The 25574-nt window shown below is 35.0% G+C and overlaps 1 protein-coding gene and 1 non-coding gene across 3 annotated transcripts in view; one reads left to right on the top strand and one right to left on the bottom strand.

The window, feature by feature from the left end:
- SCN9A (sodium voltage-gated channel alpha subunit 9) overlaps positions 1 to 25574 on the top strand; it is a 175766-nt gene that overhangs the window by 10182 nt on the left and 140010 nt on the right. The window lies entirely within an intron of this gene.
- Positions 8888 to 8990, bottom strand: LOC116557199. Its single transcript, XR_004271409.1, has one exon. It is a non-coding gene; the product is annotated as a small nucleolar RNA U13 (small nucleolar RNA).

Raw genomic sequence — 25574 nt, 5'->3', positions numbered from 1 at the left:
CTTTGGAAAGGGATGAGTGTACCTTTTTTTTTTTTTTTTTTTTTGAGACAGAGTCTCAGTCTGTTGCCAGGTTGGAGTGCAGTGGCATGACCTCTGCTCACTGCAATCGCTGCCTCCTGGGTTCAAGCAATTCCCCTGCCTCAGCCTCCCGAATAGCTGGCATTATAGGTGCACACCACCATGCCTAGCTAATTGTTTTGTATTTTGGTAGAGACGGAGTTTCACCATGTGGGCCAGGCTGGTCTCAATCTCCTGACCTCATGATCCGCCTGCCTCGGCTTCCCAAAGTGCTGGGATTACAGGCATGAGAAACTGTGCCCAACTGAGTGCGCCCTTTTTTAACTGAATCCCTTTCTGGGCACGAGTAACATATAATCAGAATAAATGTTTGAGAAGCCTCTAATTTCTGTACAAAAAAAATGTGTTTTTGTCATTTTTTGGTGATTTATATGTAAATGTATATGTAAGTGTACTTGTATACAAATGTTCTAGATTTTCCTCCTGTCTGAAATGGATTGGATTCTTGGAACCCCTTATTACTATTTGGGGCAAGGAAAAGGGCCAATATGACAAGATTACAATTGAGAGTAACTTTACATGTTTAAATTTTGGAAACTAAAACAATGGCAGGAGGACAGTAATATTTTGTATATTTTGATTAATATTTATGTTTATTACACGACTATTTCTCATGAAATGGTATTGCGTAGATATAAATGACTATTGCCTAGCAAAATAGATACCAAAGAGACACCGCATCGTATCAGGGTTGACTCACTGCTAACTACTGTGATTTTTGTCTCCTACTGACTCTTTCTACCTTACGGATCTCAAGAAAATGCTGGTGAATTTTGAAATATACATAACAACGGTGGCTCAGGCCTGTAATCCTAGCACTTTGGGAGGCTGAGGTGTGTGGATCACCTGAGGTCAGGAGTTCAAGACCAGCCTGGCCATCATGGTGAAACCCCATCTTAAAAAAAGAAAAAAAAAGTAAAATATACATAACAAAATTTACCATTTTAACCATTTCGAATGTACAATTTGGAGGCATTAGTTACATTCATGTTGTACATGATTATCACTATCCTTCTTCAGAACATTCTCATCATTCCAAACGAAAACTGGGTAACTATTAAACAGTGACTCCCCATTCCTCTCTTCCTCTATCTCCCAGTAATCACTATTCTACTTTTTCTATAAATTTGACTATTCTAGGTTCCTGATATAAGTGGATCCCTACAGCACTTGTCTATTTGTATCTGGCTTATTTTACTTAACATAATGTTTTCAAGCTTAATCCAGGTCGTAGCATACATCAGAATTTTATTTCTTTTTTTAAGGCTGTATAGTATTACATTGGGCCTACGTACCACATTTGGTTTATCTGTTCATCTGTTGATAGGCATTTGGGTTGTTTTCACTTTTTGGCTACTATGAATAATGCTGCTATGAACACTGGTGTACGGATAACTATCGGAGTCCCTTCTTCCAACTGTTTAGGATACATGCCCTAAAGTAGAATTGCTGGACCATGTGGTGATTCTGTTTGAGGAACCACCATAGGGTTTTCCACAGCAGCTGCACGATTTTATATTCCTACCAGCAATGCACACAGGTTATAATTTCTCCATATCCTCGTTAATGCTTCTTTTCCTTTTTTTTTTTTTAACAATAGCCATCCTACCAAGTATGAAGTGATATGTTATTGTGGTTTTGATTTGCATTTCCCAAATGATTAGTGATGTTGAGTATCTTCCCATGTACTGATTGACCTTTCTTTGGAGAAATGTCCTTTCTAATTATTTGTTCATTTTTAATCTACTTGTTTATTTTTTGTTGAGGTGTAGGAATTTTTAATATATTGCCAATGTTAATCCCTTACCAGATATATGATTTGCAATTATTTTCTCCCATTATATGGATTGCCTTTTCACTTTCTGGTAGTGTTCTTTGATGTACAAAAGTTTTAATTTTGATGAAATCCAATTCACCTATATTTTCCTTTTGTTGCCTGTGCTTTTGGTTCCACGTCCATGTGTGAGATCTAATGTCTTGAAGATTTTCCCCCATGAATCTTCTTAGAATTTTACAGTTCTAACTCTGATGTTTAGGTCTGTGATTCATTGGTGATTTTTTAAAAAATATCCTATATACTTTATAGATTCTAAGAGAGGTTCCAGCTTTCCCCTACCTGTTGCCTTCAGAGATCTGGTTTTTAGTCTAAATGTACCTTACCATGAACATGTGCCTTCCTTTATAAGAACTCCCATTTAATTTTGTTTTGTTCTGTCTTTTCTTTTATACTAGGATTTAAATTTTTGACTTGTTGGATGATTATAGTAGCAATTTAGGAGAATTCCTGATGGGGAAAAATATTCTTGCCTAGCTAGTTAATAAATTTAGAGACCCTTCATTTTCTATCCTAGATATTATTAAGTCAAGCAAGGATTCTATTTTGCTACAGTTGTAATTCACACAGACCCTTTTAGGATGCTTTGCACAAAGTACTGTAGGTGCTTAATACTTGAGTAAACAAATTGAGTAAATGAATGAAAAACAAAAGCTATCTTCTTTTCTCAATGGTCAAACAGATCAATGATTTCTCCTGTTTAGAGTCTCAGATTTCTCTTAATTAAGCAAGTTCACAAATCTCCTCTCTTCTTTCCTTTGTTAGTAAAATCACTTATTTTTTACTCAAAGTGTTTTCAGAAGAGTTTGTTACTGAAAGCTGAAGTTTTTGTTTTGTTTTGTTTTGTTTTTAGACGGAGACTTGCTCTGTCACCAGGCTGGAGTGCAGTGCCGCAATCTCAGCTCACTGCAACCTCTGCCACCTGGGTTCAAGTGATTCTTCCGCCTCAGCCTCCCGAGTAGCTGGGACTACAGGCACATGCCACCACGCCCGGCTAATTTTTTTTTTCTGGGAATTTTTTATTTTATTTTATTTTATTTTTTGCCCATATATTTATTTTATTGCATTTTAGGTTTTGGGGTACATGTGAAGAACATGCAAGATTGTTGCATAGGTACACAAGTGGCAGTGTGATTTGCTGCCTTCCTCCCCATCACCTACATCTGGCATCTCTCTCCTTGCTATCTCTCCCCAGCTCCCCACCCCCCACCGTCCCTCCCCTATTTCTCCCCAACTGACCCCAGTGTGTAGTGCTCCCCTCCCTGTGTCCATGTGTTCTCATTGTTCAACACCTGCCTATGAGTGAGAACATGCGGCGTTTGATCTTCTGCTCTTCTGTCAGTTTGCTGAGAATGATGGTTTCCAGGTTCATCCATGTCCCTACAAAGGACACAAACTCATCGTTTTTGATGGCTGCATAATATTCCATGGTATATATGTGCCACATTTTCCCTGTCCAGGCTATCGTCGATGGGCATTTGGGTTGGTTCCAGGTCTTTGCTATTGTAAACAGTGCTGCAATGAACATTCGTATGCACGTGTCCTTATAGTAGAACGATTTATAATCCTTTGGATATATACCCAGTAATGGGATTGCTGGGTCAAATGGAATTTCTATTTCTAGGTCCTTGAGGAATCGCCACACTGTCTTCCACAATGGTTGAACTAATTTACACTCCCACCAACAGTGTAAAAGTGTTCCTATTTCTCCACATCCTCTCCAACATGTTGTCTCTAGATTTTTTAATGATCGCCATTCTAACTGGCGTGAGATGGTATCTCAATGTAGTTTTGATTTGCATTTCTCTGATGACCAGTGATGATGAGCATTTTTTCATATGTTTGTTGGCCTCGTGTATGTCTTTTTTGTAAAGTATCTGTTCATATCCTTTGCCCACTTTTGAATGGGCTTGTTAGTTTTTTTCTTGTAAACCTGTTTTAGTTCTTTGTAAATTCTGGATATCAGCCCTTTGTCAGATGGGTAAACTGCAAAAATTTTTTCCCATTCTGTTGGTTGCCGATTCACTCTAATGACTGTTTCTTTTGCTGTGCAGAAGCTGTGGAGTTTGATAAGATCCCATTTGTCTATTTTGGCTTTTGTTGTCAATGCTTTTGGTGTTTTGGTCATGAAGTCCTTGCCTACACCTATGTCCTGAATAGTTTTGCCTAGATTTTCTTCTAGGGTTTTTATGGTGTTAGGTCTTATGTTTAAGTCTTTAATCCATCTGGAGTTAATTTTAGTGTAAGGTGTCAGGGAGTGGTCCAGTTTCTGCTTTCTGCACATGGCTAGCCAGTTTTCCCAACACCATTTATTGAACAGGGAATCCTTTCCCCATTGCTTGTTTTTGTCTGGTTTGTCAAAGATCAGATGGTTGTAGATATGTTGCATTGCCTCCAAGACCTCTGTTCTGTTCCATTGGCCTATATCTCTGTTTTGGTACCAGTACCATGCTGTTTTGATTACTGTAGCCTTGTAGTATTGTTTGAAGTCCGGTAATGTGATGCCTCCCACTTTGTTCTTTTGCTTAGAATTGACTTGGCTATGCAGGCTCTCTTTTGGTTCCATATGAAGTTTAAGGTGGTTTTTTCCAGTTCTGTGAAGAAGGGTTTCACCATGTTGGCCAGGATGATCTCGATCTCTTGACCTCGTGACCCGCCCACCTCAACCTCCCAAAGTGCTGAGATTACAGGCGTGAGTAACCATGCCCGGCTGAAAGCTGAAGTTTTAAGGTTGGAGTTTATATTAGCTATTTCTTCTTCCATTATACAGTCCTTGTAGAGGTTAAGTCCCCTAGGCAATACCTTTTTCCATTGGGGAGTTACAAGCAAATGAAAAATGGTGACTATTTATGGAAACTCAAGGTCACTAAGCATATTTTGCATTTTCATGAAAATAAGACATATGGACATTTAAAAAAAATAAACAGGTCAATTCATTAATTAGAATAGCAAAAAGAAGTCTGTAAATAAAAGTCCAACACCGTTGTCATTACATTGTTGTGAGTCATTTTTGCCTAAACACTTGCTTTATCTCATAATCCAAGTCTCCTGGTCAAATTTATATTTCTAATAAATTTAATAATTTTAAAATAATAATTGAATAATTTTAATTCCTTTCGGAATGTAAATTTGATCAGGGGACTTGGATTTGACCAGGGAACTTGGATTTTGAGATAAAGCAAGTGTTTAGCCAAACACTTCCTTCTGGGATATAAATTTGAGGAAGGATGGAAATTATTTTCTTCCTATTCACTTGTTACTCTGTGATCACTATCAAATTTTGAATATTATCCATGACTCCAAACCAGTTTATATCTGTGAGGTTCTGAAAATTTTGCTTCAAGATGGCAGAAAGTAATAAATCCCACCATACATTTAATTCGCCCTTAAAAAATAGCCATACCCTTTATCTTTGAGTATATTTTAAACAACAACAACAGAAAGAGAATGCATTTTAAAGGCTATCACAGGAGATTCATCATATTCCCAGATTATGGTCAGGGCTACTAGATATCTTGCCATAATCATAGCCTTTAGTTCCAAGAGAGAGCAGAGTAATAAGAAATGCTGGAAGTTTTATCTATGAACCTGTTAGTTTGCAAAAGGTTTGTAAACTCATGTTGTTTATACCACAGTACTTTACCATCTCCAGATGAATTTCCACTAAATAAACTGTTCCTTTTGATGCCTAAAACCAGATTACACCCTTCTTTTGCTAATATAGATCCTTAAAGAATGTCTTCATCGAAAATTGTATGAGGAGATGTCACCAGTTTTGACAATGTCCACAAATGTTCCAAAGAATACCTTGGCATGCATGCTTCTTAAAGCACTTATTATGATATTAAATGAAAGGGCTTTGAGTCCATTTAACAATCCCTGCCCCATCAGGAATATTTTATCTGCAGCTGTTACTGTGCTTGGATTTTGCCTTCTTAAATAAACATTTAGTCTTTTCTGGCTTTAGCATTAAGTTCTGGAGCTTCCACTGCTAATGAAAAACCTTCTGACCCATGCTGGAGCATTTTCATTAAAAATAATAATAATATTCCTTGTATCTTGCTGGCTATTACCTAGGCCCATTATTTTAAACTTTTGTATAATTCTGCTCAGTCCTAGAGGGTCATTATTACTATCGAGTGATTCATCTTTTATGTACTTGCCACATTTATTATTTTCTTACTTTCAATTATTTTATTATATTTATTTGGTTCCCATGATATTCCAATGCTTTTGTTATTAAATCTTTCAATATCCCTGGTACGTTTGGTATATTCACATTTTTCAAACCTGATGGATTTAAGAATTTACGTCACCTTAAAAGCAAGGCCCATATCCTGTAGGCCCTGAATGAACTAATGAACTTTGTATTGGCAGGGACTAAAATGCCTGTGTGTGACATATATTGCTATCTGTTGGTAGAAAGCAGTGTAGTCTTGGTTTTGCTATAAGCAAACATTTTAGTCTTTAAAATAGCCTGAGTTGAAAGCTCTTTAAGAAGAAAAGTTTTTATATATGTAATACAAAATTTTTCTATTACAAAGTAAGCAAATATATTCTCCTTTCTGAAGAACACTAGCTTTAGCTATACAAAATCAACTTATAAGAAAATTGCTAAAATTACTGATAATAACAGTTATAATGTATTGTGTACTTAAATTGTACCAGGAAATGTGCTAAGTGATTAAAATGTAGTGTCTCATTTTTTCAATTAAAATGATCTTATAGAATAATTATTTTCAGCTCTGTTTTGCTATATAAGAACTGAGCTTGGCCGGGCACGGTGGCTCAAGCCTGTAATCCCAGTACTTTGGGAGGCCAAGGCGGGTGGATCACGAGGTCAAGAGATCGAGACCATCCTGGTCAACATGGTGAAACCCCGTCTCTACTAAAAATACAAAAAATTAGCTGGGCATGGTGGTGGGTGCCTGTAATCCCAGCTACTCAGGAGGCTGAGGCAGGAGAATTGCCTGAACCCAGGAGGCGGAGGTTGCGGTGAGCCGAGATCGCGCCATTGCACTCCAGCCTGGGTAACATGAGTGAAACTCCGTCTCAAAAAAAAAAAGAACTGAGCTTTAGAGAGGTTAATTAAATTCCCCAATCACATAAGCTAGTAAGCAGTAGAGATGGGATTTGAACCCACATCTCTCTCACCCTGGAGCTACAAATTTAACAACTGTGTTATGCTGTCTTATTATTTTACTGCAGTTCTACATTTTAAATTAAAGCTATAAACATGTTTGACAAACAAGATAAAACTTAGGTAACAAATATGCTCCACATAAGATTTTGGTAAGATTTCGAATATTTTGGCCAACTCATAGCTTATTATTTAAAAACTGCTGTCTTTATAGGGAAGAAGGATAATAATCTTGCTGTTATTTATTTAGCCTAGGCACTGTGGTAGGCATTTTGCTGAAACTATTTCTATTCTACGTGATAACCTTGTAAGACAGAGCTATTTCTCCCTTTCATTTATGGAGAATTTGCATAATGCTGCAGAGCTAATTATATGGAATAAACAGGAAATTCAAACCGAAGTCTGCCTGGCGCCAAAGTCATTATTATGCACTTTCTTCTAAATCATGTTGATGTTTTGAGGGAAGTGGATACATGTATAATAATATTGGAAAAACATTTTCTTTCTAATGATTTAAATAAAAGTGTAGAACCTCTTCTGCAGCCATATGTTAGTGACCCCAAAGGTCATCTAAGTCTGTGATAATTTTTGCTCTCAATAAAGGCTTAACAGAGAGATGGGATTTAATGTGAACTAAGAAGTATTTTCTGTCTTCCTTCATACATGCTGTATAGTTGAGACTTCATGAATTTTTTATTAAAACGTTCAGATATGTGAGTAAATATTGACAGTAATCTTCATTTTTCCCAAAGTAATACACTTCTTAAGATTATAAACTTTAATTTCTTATAAACTTGAGGAATACTATATTTTAAAAGGCTATACATAAGAATAACTTCTAGCTTAATGTAGAATATAAATCATTATTACAGGGTATTATGAAATACCCACATCACAATATTTTAATAATCATAGAATCTAGATATAAGTGCCTATCAGTTGCCTAAATATGAAATGATCGCATATACAGCTTAATTTGTTTTGCATACCAGTTGTTCAAATATCATAAAGTGCCATAAAATTGAATGATTTTAGGACATGAAATATTGAACTACTCTTGTTGAAGTTATTAAACTGGTTTGCCATCTACCAAATTAAGCATTTCTAATAAATAATAACTTTTCAGAATTTATTTACATGATTAACATAATGTTACTTATGAAGGATGCAATGGTATGATTTCAACAATCAGGCAAGTATTTAATGAAAAGTATTTGATTTCTTACATATTGATACATTTAACATTAGAGGCTTTAAAATGAGTAGCCAGCCTGCTTTTCTTATGATATTATACTTGGCATACTTTGTTTTTATAATCTAAAGAAGAGGTATTATAAAAGCAGTAAGAGTACTTGCAGTTGGCAGTTCCTTTTAAGTTAATTTATAAATATATTGCAATCCCAATGAAAATAAAAATAAACTTGCTTACATTTAGAATTAGATAATCTGATTCTAATTAGTTAGGAAAATGTATACACATAAAAGCACAATATCTATTAGCACCAACCCTAATATATGGTGCTATTTTATGCAAATAGAGTAATTAAAATAGTATGATGACCTAAACAGAGAGTTCATTGGAAGAAAGTATGATATCTAGAAGTAGACATAATTATATTTGAGAATTATAAAGGTAGCATTTTAAATAGGTTGGCAGAAATATTATTTGATAGATATCACTGGGACACCTGAGGAGTCATGTGGATAAAAATAAATTCAGATTACTACTTTGCCATCTAATTCAAGATACATTTTAGTCGAATCAAATATTTAAAATAACATATAACCCACAAATCTGCTGGAAGAAAACGTGAGGGTTTTCTTTTTTCTTTTCATGTGAGATGGATAGTATATCAATGTCATTACAAGGTTTGAGGGAGTAATATCTCACACATGCATGTGAAAACCTAGTCATCACACTTACGAACTAAAAAGGATCCAAGAATTCTTTCAAAATCTTGAAGTAGAAATTCTTTTCTAAGGTAATATAAAACATATTAGCCACTGGAGAAGGGATTAGTGAATTCAATTTAATTAAAATGTAGATGTTTTTAAAGTAAAAACTACCATAAACCAAAATAAACAAAAACAGCAAACTTATAAAAATATTTGTATTATACACCATAGGAAAAAAAGCTGATTTTATTATTTTGTTAAAAGTTCCTAAATTAACGAAACACTGATAGTCTATCACAAAAGTGGACAAGACTACAAACAGACAGGGCACAGAAAACGGAGCACAAATGGCATCTAAGGATATGAAAAGATCCCCAACCTCACTCACAAAAGAAAATGCAAACTAAAATGATCGGAATTAAGAGTTTTTATTCCCTACTTATTAAGATCACAAAGATGAATATATATATATATATATATATATATATATATATATATACACACACACACACACACATGTATATGAAACACTCTGTTGAAGGTATGTGCAAACAATCCCTGACACATTGATTGTTTGGGGGAGAGCATGGATTGGTAGACCTTTATGAAGGTGTTACCAATAACCTCCTTGGTAGCTTCAAAAGGTGTCATCTTTCCCTGTTTGTTATTACAGAGTCAATACAAGAAACAGAAAAAATGAGCATAAAGCAATGTAAGATTTATTCGCTGGCCAAAGCATGGAGAAGTACAAGTGTTGCTCACAGGTCAACTTCTTGACTAGTGAGGAATGAGGGAATTAAAATATAAAGTTTCTCCAAGTAAGAAGTTGGACATTAAAAGTGAATGTTTATGTCCTTTCCAGAAATAGGTGATGAACTTCTTGGAACCAGAGTGCCACCTTCCTTTTTGTCCTTTTATGGCCTCTTCTGGTCATTGTCATGGTGATTATCAACTGTCATGGCACTTATGGGAGAGTCATGTAGCATGAGAATGAGATTATAATAATGCCTGAGATCTTCTCGAAGTCCTTTAGTCACCTATCTTGGTTCTAACCAATCTCAGCTGGTCTGGTTACAAATGGAACATTTTACCTGTTTCTCAAAGATAAGCAGAGTTAGGGCAGGGTAGAAATTCAGCTGTGGCCATGTAGACATAACACTGGGTAATAAAAGAGAATTTGGCAATATTTTATTATGGCAAATTAAAAACACATATATGATTATGACTCAGCAATTTCACTCTGAGGTACTTGTCTCACAAAATACTGTACTGTGAAACTATTCATGAGAATGTCCTCAGGTGAGAACACATAAGCACATAGATAGGGACAAGATACACGGGGGCCCATTGGAGGGTGGAGGGTGGGAGGAGGGAGAGGATCAGGAAAAATAACTAATGGGAACTCAGCTTAATACCTTGGTGATGAAATAATCCTTATAACAAAACCCCATGACACAAGTTTACCTATGTAATAAACCCGCACATATACCCCTGAACTTAAAATAAAAATTACAAAAACAGAAATGAATGCACAAAAGAGTACATTTAAAAAACACACAACACTATTCATCAGAAGATAAATTACTGTAGCTTTGGGAAACAGCCTAAATGTTCTACAGTGTGAGAATGACTAAATAATTTGGGTACAGCTATACAATAGGAATTTATGAAGCTGTTATAAAAAGAAGTGGCTTTATACATACTAATACAGAAAGATTTCCAACTCTGATTTTTAAGTGACAAAGCCAAGGTATGAAACAATATTTATATAAGGTATTATTTGCATGAAAAAAAGAGTAGATATATACACGCTGATAAAACCACATGGATGGATACACAAGGGATTGATATTGTGGTTGTCCACAGGGTAGGAATTTGGATGGGAAACATGGGAGAGTAAGAGAATTACTTTTCATTATACATACTTTCGAGTTTTGTAGCTAAATTTATTCTTCAAAAATAAATATAAGAATGCTACTTAGGAAAAAAAATGGGAGTCATAAACCTGAAGTTTGGAACTAACTTTTCAACTTAAAAATTTTCTGTTCTTGGAGTTATTAACTGCTCTGATGCTTAGGATGATAAATAATAGGTCCTCTAAAATATGTCTGGAATCAACTTGAATGAATGATTTTTTTTCAAACCATAATGTGTGTAAAAAAGTAGAGGATTAATATAAGGTTTATTTAGAATAGAGTCATTAAAAAAACTTCATTATACAAAATTCTAAATACAAAAAATATGGTACAGCAGCTCTGAGGAGGTGGATGACCCAAACACTGAGAAAAGAGAAGTGGCAGAGGTTGAGGTGAGTAGCTCAATTTGTGATAAAGAAGCAACCTCAGCCTGCCTCAGACAAGACTCCAGGGACTGTGTGAAAAATCTCATTTCTAGGCCTCTGTTTCCCAGAAATATGTCATGAAAATAAAACTCTGCCCTCTCACTAGGAAAAAAATAAATATGCACAAAAAGTAAATATTTTTAATGATAAAGTAACATCATAGTTCCCTTAAAGAGTAATTACATATTTCTATTCATTTTTGAAAACCAATTTCAGTAAAGACAAACATTAAAAGATGACAAACTGGCAAAAGAAAAAAAATAAATTTTTGTGAAAAGGCATCAATATCCTTAGCACACACCCACACAAAAAAACCCTTAGCAAAGAAGGAAATAATGAATATTTCAATAGAAAAAAGATCAACAGACTATAAAGAGATTTACCAAAGAAGAACAAGAAATGTTTCATGAAATTCACATTTTAGATGAAAACTTTTTAAAAATCAAATTATGAAGTATTTTGTAAAACGACTATACTTAACATTGTGGAAAAAATATGCTTACATGTTGCTAAAGAGGATATATATTTTTATAGCTTTTCTGGAAAACATTTTGTCAGCATTTATACACATAAGAAGACAGGTTGGGTGTGTTGGCTCATGCCTTTTATCCCAGTGCTTTAGGAGGTGGAGACTGGAGGATAGCTTGAGGCCAGGAGTTTGAGGCCAGCCTGGGAAACATAGCAAGATCCCTGCCTCTGCTAAAAAATAAAATAAAATAAATGAAAATTAAAAAATATTAGGGTCGGTGCCGTGGCTCTTGCCTGTAATCCCAGCACTTTGGGAGGCCAAGATGGTCAGATCACTTGAGGTCAGAAGTTTGAGACCAACCCGGCCAACATGATGAAACCCTGTCTCTACTAAAAATTCAAAAATTAGCTGGATATGGTGGTGCACACCTGTAGTCCCAGCTACTCAAGAGGCAGGAGAATCTCTTGGACCCAAGAAGTGGTGATTGAAGTGATGGAGTGAGCCAAGATCACATCACTGCACTCCAGCCTGGGCGGCAGAGTCTCCATTTCAAAAAAAAAAAAAAATTAGCCAGACATAGTGGTGCACACCTATAGTCCTAGCTACTTGGGAGGCTGAGGTGGAAAAAACACTTGAGCCCATGAGTTTGGAGGTTGCAGTGAGCTATGATTATACCATTGCACTCCAGCCTGGGTGACAGAAATAGACTCTGATGACTCTTAAAGAAAGAAAAAATCAGCAATTTTCTCTGGATAGGTTAATTTATTTTTTCTATGATTTTCAGTGTTTTCCAAATTTTCTCTCAATGAAAAATTGCTATGCTTATATTCAACCATATTAGTAACCCCAAATTAGTCATATGGGCAACTTTCTACAAAGAAATGTATCTTGGATTTAATGGAAATGAACTCTTTTCAGAATAGCCTCTCCCTGTTATTTGCATGCAAGCTTCAAACTGCATAAACTACTTTTAATGGCAAAAATTAAGTTAGGATTAATCAACCATCTAGGATTGTATTTGTGCCTAGGTTTCTAAAACAATTAAATAATTGATCACTTTGTTGGAGGTTCAAACATTTGGCAATTCATTCTTAATCAAATATACATTTCAAATAAACTATCTACAATTTTAAGGTGCTTAAGTACTGGTGAACATGTCAAAATAGGCCTAATGTATTTTTAAGTTCTGCTGTGACTAATATAATCCCAAGTTAGAGAAATTTAAAATTTAGTTTGTGTCCACCATAGTGTCCCCCTTGTCATCAATCTGACAAAGCTTTGATCTTTCCTGTTTATGAGTGGGGAAAAAAAGCTACTTTAATTCAACCTCAGCAGATAGTGTTGTTTTTAAATTGTATTTTGATGCCACTAAAATGGGGAAACAGGTTGTAATAACAGAATCTTTTTATTTTTTGCTCATATTAGTCTCCATGTAAGGATGGAAATTGCTTTGTTTTTGGATGTTTTAATTTTTAAATGAGGAGAAATAGAGCAATTAAGAGTGCGATAAATTAAAGAGAGTATATCTCATGTAAAATCAATGTTAGTTACACATTATTGTAAATATTTGAAGATGTTCTTGGAATATTAAAAAGCAAATATTTTTGTTAAATAATAATTAAATTTGTCTTATAAATCAATGTGACATCTATGTTATTTTAAAGGCAAGATAATCAGAGAGCTTGCTTCTTGGGTCAGAAGTATTTCACCATCTTCATTCAGCAAGCATTTAACAATTTTATATGATATGCCAGATACCATGCTATACCTTGGTGATAATAGATGCTAAGACAAATTTCCTGTCTTTGAACCTTGGAATCTAGTTGAAGGAGACAGGGGTGATGAAAGAAATGAAGCACTGTAGAAGTAGGATAAAAATCTTCATTAGGGGACTGCTGGCAGCTCAAAGCAGACTGGAGATATGGGAGAAAGAGACGCTGATGAAGAGTTGAATTTGTATTTGAAGGAAGGAAGGAGGTGAAGTCAGATCTTTTCATACAAGAGGTGTTAAGCCAAATATTACAAAGCAAGTAATCAGGTGATCAGGATAGTTGAAACTGCTAAGACAGAGGGAACATTATGATTATGTAGGGATCATCTAGCTGACCTTTGAGGAAATGAAGTGTAGAATAATGTAGCTGACATGTAGACTGCAAGTACGGGAACAGCAGAGGGTGTCAGCATCAGGTTAGGAAAACCTATGCCAGACCAAACACATGACAGGTTATTCTGTACATAGTGGTGAGCTGTGGATGATATTTTTTTTTTTTTTTGGTCATGGGAAGATTATCAAATTTCCCATTGCAGAGAAAGGGTCTCTTGTTCATTGAATAAATATTACATAATTTATTCAAACTTCCTAGGTATTAGGCAACAAAGTGTTTTAAGGCACTTTGTTTTTTATAGCACAGATCTTTCTCTCTTTCTCTCTCTCTTTCTTTCTTTCTTTCTTTCTTTCTGTCTTTCTTTCTTTCTTTCTTTTTCTTTCTTTCTTTCTTTTTTTAGACAGGGACTCACTATTTTTGTGCTTTTGAAGGGACGGGTTTCATCATTTGGATTAGGCTGGACTTGAACTCCTGACCTCAAGTGGTGTGCCCACTTTGGCCTCCCAAAGTGCTGGGATTATAGACATGAGCCACCATACCCAGCCAGCACAGCTCTTTTTCCTAAAGAAATTTGTGATGCTTTAATAAAAAACAAAACAAAAACAGATACAATGGAAAGATATTGTCCTTGGAAATTTTAAATCTTGGTTGAGAGAAAACATTTCATTATTTGAACAATTTCTAACACTCCTAAATTGAAAAGCACTAAAATGGCACATCTAACTTGCACAAAAAATCACACCAATTTTCAATCGTTGGTGGCAACAGAATGGAGCAGCACAGAAATCTGGAGACCTGTTTTCAATTGAGTGCTCAGAGTTCTAAAATAGGCTCTGATTTGGAATTCCTTCTCTTATTTTTCAGTTTGATTAATATGGAAGTCTCAATATCTTACTCTGCTGCATGTGGGAAAAGTATCTTGATCTGTATATAGGAATATATCATACAATGCTACTATAAGAAAAAAATAACCCATTGGAGACAACATTTTTAATCAATTAATTAAGAATCTAATGAAGGTGCATATACTAAAAGCAAGATGTATTTTAATTAATGATTGATGTTTTGTGCTTGAAGCTTGCTTTCCTAAATGATATTTCTATACTCCAGCACAGGATGTAAGGTCCTTGCTAATGCATTATTTGGTTTCTTAGTTTCAGTCTTACTGCACTCTGCTTTTATTTGTAGGTTTATTAAAATTATCGCCATCATTAATTTACCATGGTGTTTTATATTTTAACTTTTATTTAGATCACAATGGATATGCTTTACTTCTGGTCTTGTAGCAAAGGAATGCATACAACAATCATGTAAAATTTTATTGAATAGAACAATCTTTAAAGGGGTATTATCCATAAGTCAGATAAATCCATAAGTCAGTATGGATTTATCTATCATAAATTTTCTGTTATGCTGTTAAAAGTAGGGCAGGGTAAATCTTATTGTCATTCACATTATGATAGGCACATTTGTCAATATACCAACTTTATAGTTCTTTTTCCCCATTTTACAGGTTTAGGGCTTATTTTCTAGAGCCACCAAGTATTATTTCAACATTGTTCATGTTTCTCAAGAATACACTATAGAAGGAAGACAATAGGAAAGACTATTTGTGATATAGTCTAGCTCTCTTACATTTTTTACTATATCTTATAACAGTAAACATGTCACACTATACTTGAATTTAAACCTTTTCAAGTATTATTGCATTATGTTGCACATACACATATTTCTAGATGGTATCAGGTATGATGATGATAAGCTTCATGGTAATTATTTAAAACTCCAGAATGAGATTTGTTTCCATTCTAATCAAGAAGATAAGGAATTTGGGGAAAAAAATCTGTTCCATCATAATTAAAGTTAATTGTATGGGCACTTGGCTCTAAAGATTTGGATGTAATGAATCTACCTACCCCCAAGCCTAATGACTTGGATGATCTTACTGTATTCTCTTGTCCATAGCAAAGATTGATGAATCCAGCCAGGGAATTTCTCCACCAGCTCTGCTTCTCTGAAACCACAAAGTCAGGAAATGTAATCAGAGTACTCAGCTGAATCAGAGCAAGAGCTTTCCTAATGGGTAACTGTGACTTTAGAAATCACATCCATTAGATAAAGTGATTAAATATACATCAGTCTTTTGGCAAGAGAGCCATGAAGATATTGCAGTAGAACGTTATCACATGACCCATCTCTTTTCCTTGAAAAAGAAACATGTTTTCACCTTTGACACATATCCCTAAATTCCTCAGCTCAGTCACAGGAAGCAATATTTTCATTATACGTTGTATGCACTTCATAATTTTCTGTGAATTGTAAAGTAATTGCAATGTTAAAGACTTTATAAGGAAAATGTTTTTGATTTGCTCATCTCCACACTCTGATGTGTGGGGTTTTGTTTTGTATTATTATTCTTTTTAGGCTTTTCATGCTTCAAGGCTTCAAGTTATTTTGTCAAATTCTTCCCTGGAAGCCTTTAAATTAGATATGAATGTCTTAAGTGTCTTCTTAGAAAATATGTGTGTGTGTGTGTGTGTGTGTGTGTGTGTGTGTGTTTATATATATATATATATATATATAGTAGGCAAATTATTCTTAGTACTCTGAATAAGCTTTCTTTGTTAAAATAATGTTTTAAAAATATTTAATTATAAAGAAATGCCACCATCAAAATAGCATTTACTTTATATTTGAAGTTGAAATAATTCCTGTTTCTTACCCTTAGTTATAACCATATTTTCATTAATAATATACTGCCCTTCACATTTTAATACACATGTAACTAACCCGCTGAGGTAATACGTATACTTAAAATGTTCTGTTTGAGTTTTGAACAACATTTTACCCTTTCCCCAGTGACCATCAGTGGGCAAGATGATTGACAGAATTTGCTTACAAACATGAAATCATTGATGACTAAGTTAAAAGTGACCTCCTAAAATATGGTTCTAATATTAGTATTAAATATTAAAACTAACTAGATTAGAACTAAATATAGTCCTAATATTAGAACTATATTTTATGGGCAAAATTCTGAGAGCTCAATTAAATGTGTTTAGGATAATAAGGGGCACAGTTGAATAAATAATAGGAAGTGATTATCACTTAAGAAATTTCATTAGTGAATTCCTAAAGTATACCCCTACCAATACTAATTCCTCTTCCACAAATCAAAACTTCTCATGTTCTTAAATTTCTTAATTCCTAAAATCAGCAGAGATGAAGGGATGGACCAGCAACCCTAATTTTGTTGTGTTTTGTGTTGTTAATGCACACATAGGGATGCCTAGTTTCATGATACCAAGTGGTGGGGACATTACACACAAGGAGTAAGTTGTTAAAAGCAGAGTGCCCAGACAAGAATGAAAATGAAATTCCTGGAAGGGCATCTCCATAGTTTTTTGATAATCTCTCTCCTTACATAAAAAGCTTGAATAACCTATAAATTATCCATGCAGAAATAATAGAGTCATAGAATATTTGTAATATAAGCAATTTTATTGACTTCATAGTTGAAAGCAGTCTTTTGTAAATTTTTTTGGTGCCCAGGGTTACTTTAATTATGGCACAGCAAGTTATAGACAAGTCCATGAACCAAGAGTAGAAAAGTTTTCAAATGAGAAATATTGCAGACCAAGAATGTTAATTGGAAAGTTTTTTTTTGTTGTTGTTGTTTTTTTTTTTTTGAGATGGAGTTTTGCTCTTGTTGCCCAAGCTGCAGTGCAGTGGCATGATCTCTGCCCACCACAATCTCCACCTCCTGGGTTCAAACGATTCTCCTGCCTCAGCCTCCTGAGTAGCAGGGATTACAGGCATGTGCCACCATGCCTGGCTAATTTTGTATTTGTAGTAGAGACAGGGTTTCTCCATGTTGGTCAGGCTGGTCTCAAACCCCCGGACTCAGGTAATCTGCGTGCCTCGGGCTTCCAAAGTTCTGGGATTACAGGTGTGAGCCACCACACCCATCCTGAAGTATTTTTATTTACATGGCAACTCTAGCTCTTGTAATGCATTGCCCCTAGTATCTACTTAGGGTTTTTAGTAAAATTATGACTTAATTTAAAACTTGGTAGCGATATTCTAATTTTTGGAATTGACAATACTTTCATTTTCTCTGACCATTGAAATACTCCTAAATTGCAAAGTGAAGTGGAAGTACACAGATTAGTAAAACATTTGATTCACTACATAAAATTAATAAAATGAGATTTAGAAAATGATAATAAATACAACAGTGAAAGGAAGAACTCATTACATAACTTTCTGAGATTTTCTTTTTATTTCATTTTGAACTCCTTACATTTTGAACTCTTTCTCACCCTTTCTGTTCTCTTCTTTCTAAAGTAAGGAATAGAGAAAGAGTGCATAACAACTGAATAGGAATTTACTGGTTACCTACTATGTGCCCCATTGGGCTAAATATGGGAGTAGAAAGATGAATAAGATGCTCATGGGTTGGGGGAAGGTGGTTATGTCAAATCATGATGAGAGTAACTCCTCTGGAGGTTTAAGAAAAGTGATTGTAGGTGAAAAACTCTTGGACTGACTCCTGAAGAAAGAATAAAATAGAGTAGGTGGAACATAGCCGCTATCTAGGATTCTGAGTCTTGGGTCCTGGATAGGTGCATGGGAATGAGTAGCAGGGAATGGGGCTGGGACCACTTAGGACAGGCCTTGGTGGGTTAATTCCATAAGCTACTGAGGAGCCACTGATGATTTTTAAGCAGAAGAGAGGTGTGATCAATTTTTAATTACCACTCTGACCGTAATATGTATTCTGCGGATAAGACAAAAGAGAGTGGAAACCTAGAGACTGAGAGACTCTAGTCTCTAAGTACAGATAAAAGATAAAGAGAAAAAGCAAACAGAGAAGGTATGGGGATGACTTAGAAAGTATAATCAATTGCGCTCGTTGATTAGATGTTACTCTATTCTGAGTGCCCAGGGAGTAAATGATATTTTTTATGTATAGCACTGGCTACTGACTAGCAGTCATTTAAATGAGCAGGTTAAGGTGAGAGTATATGAAAAATTAGAGTTTGTGGAACTTGAGGGGCATATCTAGGTTGGAAAAATAGCTACTTTTCATATTTTTTACAGTTGGAAGACTTTCTATTCTTAGTTTGTAGGAAAAAATGTATGTGATAATAAAAACAGTTACACATGTGCAAAGGTGGTATATTAATTAATTTTCATTGGCTTATGAGTTACTTGCTACCTGGTATCCCCTTGCCTCTTCCTCTCTGGAGCCACAGATTGTCAGCAGAGAAACTGTAAGAACCAACCATCTTGCCATAGGAAAAAGGTTTAGTCCTTCTGGAACATGCCTATGAAAAGTTGCCAATTTCTTATATAGTTCCTGGGCTTATCTAAAATTCAAGCATGACTATACACCATGTATTTTATCTGGCACTCCTATCCAGTTTTTTAAAAAATATTCATCCTCCTTTGCTCTCTTCATGACCTTGCACAAGTTCCAGATCAAAGTGTAACAGACCCCTTAAATTCTGTGGTATGAGCTTTAAATGCCTGTGAAGGATGGGGTTGGGTCAGATTGGCCGCCAGTGATTTCCAGGTAATTTAGACACTGATTCCTGGATTTGTTTTCAGTGTTGTCATTTATTGATTACTTCACAGAAAGGCTTAATGTGTTTGTTACTCAGGAAAAATGTTGGAATAGTACCACCAGTGCCACAGGTGTGTTTTGAACATTAATTAGTTAATTACAAAGCATTGAGTTGAGAGACATTCTAAATAGCACAGAACTCAAGGCTTTCCACCCCAAGCAGAGGTCCACTTAAATAGCTCTTTACTAAGCCAGGAGAAACAAACACATCTTGTACATGAGTTATATCACCCAATAGGAATATTGATCTCCCAGGGTGATTGCCTGCATGAAAACGTATCCCTTGGGTGTCAAGGGTTTTCTAAGAGCAATGATTCATGAATCCTCTGGATTTAGGACAATGATATGAAATTATTTTCATCTGTGTTCTGAATAATTACTTGACATGATTAAAGCATTTTATATTTTGAGCCAGGAGCTGTAGGTGTAATTGGAAAAAACGGAATACTTCAAAAATAAAAGATACAAAGGCAGAATAAGAAGAGAGTGAGGAAAGGGCTATAAAGATGTCAAGAGTGATGGACCAGTGCTAAAGATTTTAGATAGACTCTCAAATTCACTCTTCTTATGTCCTCTCCAAACACCACTCTTATTAGTTCAGCATCACCATAATAACTAAAAATATTTTTAAAAGTGGGCCAGGCAGATGTCAGCAAATTGATGTAGAGAAATGGGACAGACCCATGGATGACTCAGTCCTGGTCCCACTCCCAATTCCCTATTTTATTTTTCATTTGAAATATCCATCTCTTCAGAGTTCTGTCTAGTGTGAGGCTCAAACACTTTAAATGGGTGTTTGGAAACTGTTGTGTAAAAGTCTGTTTTTCTGTATTTTTGTGTCTGATTTGTTCCTCTCCTGGCTTTTTACCTACTATCACAAATTATATACTTTATTATGACTTTTATATATCATATACTTTTCAATGAGCTGAATTCCGACCTGAACCCATGCTTTAGAGAGAACAATAATAGGTTTCTCTGCACCTGCTCCGTATTTAGTAAGTTTCCAATTCCTTTTAGTGTCAAACAATAGCAGGTATCTCTGCAGTCCCTTAGGTCACTAATGTGCTTGGTTTTGTTGTCAGGGTAGCAGCTGAACCACATCTTTCACAAACAGGTGATGCATTTTTTTTTCCAGCTTGAGCAGAGCATCTCACATTTATTAGGAGAATTGCCCCTAGAGGCCCATCTCTGTGTCTTTGACATAGCTCTTGCATGATTTGCTTTAAGAAGTTTAATACATTTTCTATTGGACAGTACTGAGTTGTTTTAAAACATTAAAATCTTACTTTGCTGAGATAAATAAAAGGCTTTTCCAGGACAAGTATGAGAAATGCCAAGTTACAACTGATTCATTATGAGGGAGAATAAAAGTTTCATGATAATACTATGATTTTTGCTGTTGCATTTTGGAATTAAGTTAGACCTAAATAATGAGAAGACTTTTGTGATGATCTATTCAATTTTTATAGCCTTTTTGAGAAATTGATTAAGGCAGGGAAAAGGGGGTAATGGTAGGGCATCATTGACCCTGGTTTTCTTGTTTGTTTACTTTTTTCACAAAGTGGTAATACAAATTACCTCCCACAGCAGCACAGGTTACTCAAAAGCCCAGAGGAGCAAGAGAATGAGACATTTCTTTTTCATATTTCGGTAGAGTATTATTCTACATCTTGGTTGATTCAAGGCAGATGACAAAAGTTCCTCAGCCTGTAAATCCCAGTAAGCAGAACTAATGGTATAGAACTTCATGATGTGCTCCACAGTGGCTATTTTAGTGCAGAATACTCCAAAATTCAGGGAGGAAGCTAAATCCAGTTGTTTTTCAGGAATGTTGGAAAGTGTAATATGTAATCCCCATGTCTAACAGTTGCTTTCTTCCTAACATGATAAAACTTCTATCATTAGAAGATATTCTCTTGGGATGAAAATAAAAAGTTATAGCACAGGCCCCAATTTATTATACTTGGGGAGAAGGTAGTGGTAGGGGAAAATACAACGAAGAATACATCTTCATCCCTAATTATGACAACTTACAACATCAGGAGCTCAGGAAGAAGGAAAGCAACAAACACCTTCATCTTCAACAGAATTTTCTGGCAATTATATCTCTTTTGTTTGAATGTTTGTTTTTTCCTCTAATAATTTGAAATACCTATTTAGATTGTTTTTCTGGAAGTTACATCAATCAATAATCCCTTTTTCCCTAGGTTTGTTACTCTTTTTCAAGAACATACGGACCTCAGCATGGTAAAAGTTTTCAAAATAGACAGATGTAAACTTAAAGCCTGCCTCTGCCCATTCCCAAAATGTCTCAAATGAACATCTCTAACTCTCCATGAATTAATACAAGGATAGTAACACATTCTAAGTGTTACAGAAAAAAAATACATTTCTAACTCAGGGTAACTGCTTTATAAATATTAGTTTTCTTCTATAACACAACCAAATTCCACCTACCCTAAGAAATCATATTCTCTCATGAAGTCCTCTGCAGCTTTATAAAAGCTCCCTGTCACTGGCCAATTTTCTAAGTATTCACACCACAATTCAGTACTAATTTTGTCATGATGTCCTGAAAAGATCCTAAAAGTAGAGATTCTGTGAAAGAACTTTGAATACCACAAAACCTAGATATATATGTCTTGATTCATTCATTCATTCATTCAGGGTATTACATAGCAGTCATTTGTTTGCTCTTCTTCCACGTGGATGCTACTCTACTTAAGCCACTAGATACCCATCTTATACAGAGGCTATAATATTTTAACTCCTGGAGTAATTGAGGTATAGTCACAATAAAATTAGCTCAAATCTAATTTATTTATTTCATGAGGTCTGAAATTTAGTCAAAGCTTCCATTTAGTTCCTTGAGAAAAAGCTGCTTGCAAAGATAACAAAGGACATGATTCAAACGCTTTCTCTCTTACACTGCCGCTTCACATCAGGAGCAGAGTATTTTCCGTTCCATGGCCTTCTCCTGCCATATTTGGTGTTCTCATCTAAACTTACAGCTATGATGTCAGTGATGGAAATTTCCACCTCTTAGTTTGTTATCTTGATTGTTTTTTCTTTCCCTGTTTACACAAAGGAGTTTAGGTGGCTTTCCAGAAAAGAGACATGAAAAGGTTCACTAAAAGGAGTTTCAAAACAGCTTAGATTATTTGTTGTGGAGTGAAAAATCATAGCAGCAGGAAATTTCATTTTGCCTTTTATAAAAGATCTAACATGCTGATGAATTTCTAGTATAATGATTGTTTATAGAGCTGGGTTTCTTTTAACCAAGCCCAGTACTCTTGCAAGGTTAAACAATTCTAATGGCAGATGACTTGAAGGACCATTTTTTAAGCCAATGTAAAAATCACAAGTCCTTAGTTTTGTAAGATGCTGTTTCATCAAAGGCTTTACTTTGTGATTTCTCATATTTCATATTCATATTGACTCCCAGGTGATAGTTACTGGTATTTTTTTCAGTAGTGCCATATTATCACCTTCAGATGAAATAATAGATACTGAAGAGCCTTATTACTAATGTCATATTTAGGTATATTTTTAACTTTATGAGGCTTAGTGTTACTAATGTCATATTTTGATATATGTTTAACTTTATACTTTATTATAAGCAATGTGATGTGATCAATCAGTTTTCAATTAAGTTCTCTTCTATTTGTCTGTGCTGGTTTAATTTAGTTGAGTGGAATATGATGCTACTGTTGCTGCAGCAAACTCTGGGCTCCTGTAGGAAGACTTAGCATTTCTCTATAAAAAGACACATATACTTTTAGACGATTCACCATGACCTGAATCATTTATCTGACAAGCAAGGAATTGACACCTAGCATTTTGAGATTGAATATTTATTGAGGGGAAAAATCCAAGAACCACTCAATAATAATAATAATAATAATAAATAATGAAAGTTTCCATTTTGTGTATATTTTAAAATGTACATAATGTTTTATACTGCATGTGTAGATTCTTTATAATTTAGCAAGTATATAAATTCATTTGTTGGGAGACTCTTTATTATTATTGTTATTGCTATTATTTAGCTGGTAAGGGTGATAATAAAAAATAATCAGAGGCTCTATTCTAAACATGAGGTACAAAGTTTTCTCTGATGCCAGTGTTCTAATCTTTAAAAAACAATTTGAGCCAGACTATATTTAAAGCCATAATGTTTGTAATGCTTAATGATAAGGATGGAAAATTTGATCCTATAATTATTATCACCTTAAGGAAAGGCAGGAAAGCTAACTACAGTAATTGACCATTGGCATGTTAAGGGAGTCATGATTGGCCTGCGGTGTTAGGAAGCGACCAAACAGGGACATTTCCATATGGCAGTTGTTGAGTAGATTGGTCCTATTACTGACTGAAGCCATTTGTGTTTTTTGTGCAAACTTTAAATAACCCAAAGATTCAAAATGATTTTAAAGTAAATGCAATGTAGTATTAGTATTATATAGTCTATACATATGTGTTTATGCCCTTTTTTCTATTTATAGGACATCATAGTTTCTCAAATATAAGGTATAATACAATTAGGACAAGACTTGGGAACAACGTAGTATACGCAATCATCACATAGTTGTTACTTTGACAAACATTTATGCCACACATGCAGAAATAAAAGTCTGCCACCCTTCCTATGTAGTGACATTCTGCAAGTATGCTTACAAGACAATGTAAGAGAGATCAGAACATCCTAGGGTTCTTAAGGTTAAAACCAAAACCTTTCTTGTATTTCCTGAATGAAATGACAAATTAATGTTATTGATGAAATGATTATGGCTTGGCTTCCTTGAAACACAGGCTGTTAGTAAAAAAGCAATTAAGAAAATAATAAAGAAATGAAATAGCAATTCCTCTTCCTTTTTCCTTTCGTCTGTATTGTGTCATAGCAAAAGTAATATAATAGCAACTAATTATAGGAAATCTCCCAGACTTTGTAATTGGATCTTTCATTTTTCCCACAGCAACTGTGAACTAAGAATTTATTCACAGAGCAGCTGTAGTTTATTTCCAGTAATTCTTATCAATATCTCTTTGTGGAGTCTTAAAGAGATACATGTACAAATTTAGGCATATTGGCTAAACTAGTGTCTTTTAAAACATCTGCTGGTTTATTGTTGCCAATTCTTTCATCATCTACTATAAGAATGACTTTTCTTAGAATCTATAAAGTGGTAGAGGCCACTGAACTCAAAGCTCAAAACCCGACTTCTTGTCATAGCTGCAATTTTTCCTTAAACATGACTTGGTAACAAACACCAAACTTTGTAAATATCAATGTCACCACTGGGAAGAAAAATGAAAGTAATCTTTGCATTTTATATTTTGGAGCATTGCTATATGTGAAAGAGCTGTGAAAATTATAAACCAGTGTAATTTAACATGTCATTATATAAATATGTCTAAGTCATTCTTAAACGTGAAATTTCCATTTGCTTGACAAATGTCACTCTGTTACATATGTGATAGTAAAAAGCATCTTATTTTCCACTTGTTTCCCATCCCAGCTTTTAACTTTTCTTCTAAAAAGGTAACTTCAATTAAGAGATATTTCCAAAGGCAATAGTTCTTTAGAAAATATTTTAGTATATCAATGTGTGTGAAATAATATAAAGAAATGCAGTTACAAAACTAAAATATAGAACAAATACACAGCTACCATATTCTTGGCATATAGCTGAACATGAAGCAATAAACTTCAAAGGCAAGCAGGGTGGCTCATGGCTGCAATTCCAGCATTTTGGGAGGCTGAGGTGGGTGGATCACTTGAGCCCAGGAGTTCAAGACCAGCCTGGACAACACAGTAAAACCCTGTTTCTATAAAAATAGAGAAAAATTAGATGGGCATTGTGGTGCCTGCCTATAGTCCTAGCTGCTTGGGTGGCTGAAATGGGAGGATCACTTGAACCCAGGAGGTGGAGGCTGCAGTGAGCTGTGAATGCACTATTGCACTACAGCCTGGGTGATAGAGCAATACCCTGTCAAAAAGAAAAAGAAGGAGAGAAAGAGAGAGAGAGAGGGAGAGAGAGAGAGAGAGAGAGAGAGAGAGAGAGAGAGAGAGAGAGAG

Source organism: Sapajus apella, unplaced genomic scaffold (genome assembly GCF_009761245.1).
Source record: "Sapajus apella isolate SASKATOON/1434 unplaced genomic scaffold, GSC_monkey_1.0 scaffold18, whole genome shotgun sequence".
NCBI classification, from domain to species: Eukaryota; Metazoa; Chordata; class Mammalia; order Primates; family Cebidae; genus Sapajus; species Sapajus apella.
The sequence above is the reverse complement of the archived record's forward strand: the minus strand, read 5'-3'. Positions and strand labels throughout refer to the sequence as shown.